This window comes from Portunus trituberculatus, chromosome 47 (assembly GCF_017591435.1).
Source record: "Portunus trituberculatus isolate SZX2019 chromosome 47, ASM1759143v1, whole genome shotgun sequence".
In the NCBI taxonomy this organism is placed as follows: domain Eukaryota; kingdom Metazoa; phylum Arthropoda; class Malacostraca; order Decapoda; family Portunidae; genus Portunus; species Portunus trituberculatus.
Genome location: NC_059301.1, coordinates 25,955,750 through 25,960,749, shown reverse-complemented (window position 1 = coordinate 25,960,749; position 5,000 = coordinate 25,955,750). Strand labels below are relative to the sequence as shown.

The window sequence follows — 5,000 nt, the reverse complement described above, 5'->3', positions numbered from 1 at the left end:
ACGTCTGACCTTCGGCTGCATCACGGTGTCACGGGCGGAAGCTGCAGTGGTGGTGGTGGTGGTCGTTGTCGTTGTTATAGTTGTAGTTAGTTGGTGTATAGAGCCGTATCTGAAGCAGGATAGATGCGGACACACACACAGACAATCACACACACACACACACACACACACACACACACACACACACACACACACACACACACACACACACACACACACACACTTGCACTTATGAGAGAGAGAGAGAGAGAGAGAGAGAGAGAGAGAGAGAGAGAGAATTAGGGTTTCATGAAGCGTCTTACTAATAACAAGGTTTGGCGTCATTTGTATCCTTATCTGAATACAGATTGTCATTGTTTGTTCCTAAGAGAGAGAGAGAGAGAGAGAGAGAGAGAGAGAGAGAGAGAGAGAGAGAGAGAGAGAAGGCAGGAAACCCCTAATATTTACATGAAGGAAGGGGAGTGAAGTGGGGAATGGAAACTGGGATGAGAGGGAAATGAGGAAACGTGGAAGAAATCGACAAGGACGCGAAGGAGGAGGAAGGAAGGAGGGGAGGCAGAAGGAGGAGGAAGAGGAACGGAAGTAGCGCAGTTCCTGGACACACCTGACTTATGGGAGACAAGAGGAAGGGAGGGAGGGAGGTAAGGATGAAGGAGAATGCAAAGAGGAAGAAGGGAAGGGAGAAAATAGAACGGTGATGGAGACTATGAGAAGGACGAAGAGACAGGAGACATAACGAGGGAAGGCGAAAGAAGAATACAGAAAAAAAAAGGGCTGGAGAATTAGATTACAAAGTCTGCAAAATGAGATAAAAACTGGACGCTCCCAAGAAAACAAAGACCTCATATGGTGCCATTTGGATTCAACAAGCAGAATCTTACATGGCAACAAAAATACGGTTGTCAGAGAAACACAGACGACAACAATGGGAGCTTCGCAGAATCCCCTTAGTAAGAACAAGGGAAATGGAGTAGAAAGTAATTAGGAGAAACGAGGATGACTAGTGGATGTAATTAGTAGTAAAGTAGCGAGGACGTGTTAGGTAATCACAAGACGAGTATCAGTTGGTAGAAATTACTGCTATTGTTGTAGTAGTCAGTCGGTGGTGGTGGTGGTGATGGCAGTGGTGATGCTGGTGGTAGAGGATAATGGAGGAAAGGTATTAGGTGTTGTGGTGGACAGATGTAAAACCGACAGGTGTGTGTGTGTGTTGTGTGTGTGTGTGTGTGTGTGTGTGTGTGTGTGTGTGTGTGTGTGTGTGTGTGTGTGTGTGTGTGTGTGTGTGTGTGTGTGTGTGTGTGTGTGTGTGTGTGTGTGTGTGTGTGTGTGTAATTTGACTCTTACCTGTCCGTGTCCGTGGGGAATCTCCTAATTAACTGGTCATTCTTTCATTTTTTACTTCTTTTCTTCCGTCTTCCTTCAGTAACTTGCTCTTGCGTGCATATTGTTCTTTATAATTCCTGACGTCTTGTTTATTTTTTCTCTTTCTTCCTTCCGCTACCTTCTTCTTTCTACTTTTTTTTTCTTCCGTCTTTGTCGCCTTCAGCGGCAGAAGGTACACGCCTCTGTCACCTTTTCATTAAAAAAACTGCCAAGCAAAAACAACTAACAGGCTTCCAGAGGCAGGAAGTAAACGTCCACTAAAAAGTATTTGGTTAAACTACGTGGAAAAAAGGAAAAGTGATGGTACAGTTGTATCACCAGAGAGAGAGAGAGAGAGAGAGAGAGAGAGAGAGAAACACTTCACCTCACGCGACACTACCGCACTACCGCCACATTTCCATCGCAAGTAAAACAGAAAGGAAACAAAAAGACAATTGTGGCAAAGAATAACACTCCAGACAGCCGAGTCACAACCCTTAGCTGGGCGACAACTCGGGCAAAAATTGGGTAAACCGGAAAAAAGACCCGGCCAAGGAAGCGGTGGCTATCGGCGACATTGGAATGTAAACAGTACCAGACCCGGAAGGCGAGCGCGGATACACGCTTCCCGCCACCTCTGAGCACACACTGAGCGCAGTCCTGCTCCCTCAGCCGCTATATTGGAGACTCGGGGAGGATCCGGCAACCTGATGCGATTTCGGTGTTTGGTACTCAGTGAACTGAAACCGAAACGTGGCCACCCTTACCTTGTGGTTGTGAAAAAGTAAAGATGGGAAATGCAGGAGGGATACACACACACACACACACACACACACACACACACACACACACACACACACACACACACACACACAGAGAGAGAGAGAGGTGAGAAAAAAATATTCTAACAAAGGAATAATTATAATATACTGCTAGTACTTTTTACGTCAGAGGGAAACACTGGCCAAGGGCAAAAGTTAACAAAAAAGCTCACTTAGTTGACAATCTTCTTGCAGGTCCGAGAGCGTTAGCCAAAGAAAGGGATAAATGTCTCGAAACCTCCTCCTTAAATGAATTCGTCATAAGAAGATGGAAATACAGTAGCAGGTAGGGAGTTCCAGAGTTTACCAGAGAAAATTATGAAAGATTAAGGCTGCTGCTGCTGTTTTTTTTTTTTATGTAAGACGTGCAACCGGCTACGGGGAACAGAAAATGTAAAAATAAGAAAAGCCCCACTGAAGTGTCGGTCCCTAAAAAGTGAAAAGGAAAGGGAACTGACTCCTTGGCTTGGCTGGTATAGGAGCCATCATTTTGAGTGTGTGTGTAGGTGCATGTAGTTTTGTGTAAAGGAAGAGAGTTGTCTTTAGAGGGTAAGCTGTGACTGCCCCCTTGTGCTGTGTTGTGAGACACAAAGGGAAACGTTCAGTGAGATCACAGCTGGCTTTAATGATATGTTCACAGCACCCCTGAACCACTGCTATTGTACCTCACTGGGAGTAATTATCTACTACTACTGCTACTACTACTACTACTACTACAACTACACCACCAACACCACCGCTGCCACCACCACCTACTACTACTACTACTACTACTACTACTACTACTACTACTACTACTACTACTACTACTACTACTATATAATGATAATAATGATTATAATAATAATAATTATAATATAACAATAATAATATTAATAATAATTTCTCTCTGGGAGACAAGGTAAAATCTGAGAGGTTAAAAATTACTTTGTCTGGGTCACATGGGTTTAAGTTGCACCTACCACCAATATTACGTAACTTCTTTTCATGAAAAGAAGTTACGTAATATTGGTGGTAGGTGCAACTTAAACCCATGTGACCCAGACAAAGTAATTATTAATAATAATAATAATAATAACACCTCTACAACAGCAACTACTGCTTCTACGTAGTAGTAGCAGTAGTACTAGTAATAGTAGTCATAGTAGTAGTAGTGGTATATTGCAGAAATATAATAATAATAATAATAATAATAATAATAATAATCTATGATAAAACAAATTGTAATGATATAAAATAGTAATTTATAATGGTAATAATAATGATGATAGTATTAATAATGTATAGACATTGCGCGATATGTTTTGATTGGCTGAGAGGGAAGCCAGGATGAGGGTTGAGTAATTTTACGAGTATTTCCCGACCTGAGGCTTCCTCGAGGAAACCTTAGCGAGAAATCTTGTTGGGATATTTATCTACCCAATCTGTGGTCTGGATTTTTCTTCGTTTTGGTCAATAATGGTTCTTACAGTTTGGTCCAGTTTTATTTTCTCGTTTTTACTCTGTTAGGGTACCGGCACCTCAGTTGAACTTTAGTTTTTCATTACAATTTTTGTTCGTGTTGATGTTGTTATATATTTTTTGATTTATGTAATTGCTACTATTATTACTATTATTGTTTATTTTTGTTATTATTATTATTATCATTATTATTATTATTATTATTATTATTATTGCTGTTGTTACTGTTGTTACCGTTACTTCTGCTGCTGGTTTTGTTGTTTTCTGTTTTCACGGTTATTAATGTAAGGGGATTAGCGCATTTTCTAGCTTCCGTCTTGATGTACAGCATATACACAGCTCACAGAGATCTGTGTAAGCCTGAGAGAGTCGTGACGCCGGGTATGAGGCGTCACGAGTTTTATGAGAATTATATGTGACTTGCCGGGTCGTGTCATTATCGTGAAATAATCTAAGAGAACCTCGATTTTGGCCTACACTTCTTAAGTTCTGATGATATTGACGTTATGTCTGGCAATGTCTGGTCTCTTAAGGAATTCTGATATCCTGTGTTTGAGTTGATGCACAAAGCTGTACATGATTCCTATTGCTATCCTTTACTGTTGAGGTTTGTTGCATATTGAGAGTTTTACAAAAGTGATCCTTACATACGCCGTTTGTTATGTTGTTGTTATTGCTGTTGGCATTGTTTTTTGGAGGTGGTTTTGGCCGTGTTCTTGTTGTTTTCTATGTTGTTGTTAATATCGCTCTTTTAGTGGAAGTGACAGAAGGAAATCAACACCAGCAAACGCAACCCCCACTGAGTGTTGCAATTGCATTAGTACGAGTACCAGCAGCAGAAAACAGTAGCGTAGCAACAAACACTAACTTAAACACTAGTAGTATTAATTTACGAGCAGCAGCAACAATAGCAACAACAGCAACAACAACAAAAACAACAATAGTACTACTGATTGCGATAGTAATGATAATACGAATAATTACAATAGTAGATGCATTAATGTAATCGGGTGCCAATTTGGAATATTAATGCCAACCTTCATATAAGCTGGCTGGGTGCGCCGACAAATATTCCTCATAAATTAACGGGGATGTGATGAAATTCGTCATAATGATTTAAGTGACTTCCGCGTGCAACAGATACATTAATCGTTACACTCACGCGCAAAATTATATAAAAAAGTAACCGGAGCCCTCTAGTCCCTACTTTAAATAATTTCTCACCTACCCTGCCATGAGAGTAAGGGAGTAGGGACGAGTGAGGTGGAGAGGGGGAGAGAGAGAGAGAGAGAGGAGGGAGAAAGGTGAGAGAGACAAAGGCACGCCAACCATTTAACCAACCAGCGGAGAGTGGAG

The 5,000-nt window shown here is 41.3% G+C and overlaps 1 protein-coding gene across 2 annotated transcripts in view; it reads right to left on the bottom strand.

The window, feature by feature from the left end:
* Positions 1 to 2,035, bottom strand: part of LOC123520719 (E3 ubiquitin-protein ligase LNX-like) — a 211,344-nt gene extending 209,309 nt beyond the window's left edge. For both annotated transcript variants that reach the window (XM_045283267.1, XM_045283268.1), the window contains exon 1: positions 1,958 to 2,035. The gene's annotated coding sequence lies outside the window, so the exon portion shown is untranslated. The remainder of the gene's footprint in view (positions 1 to 1,957) is intronic.
* Positions 2,036 to 5,000: the final 2,965 nt, after the last annotated feature.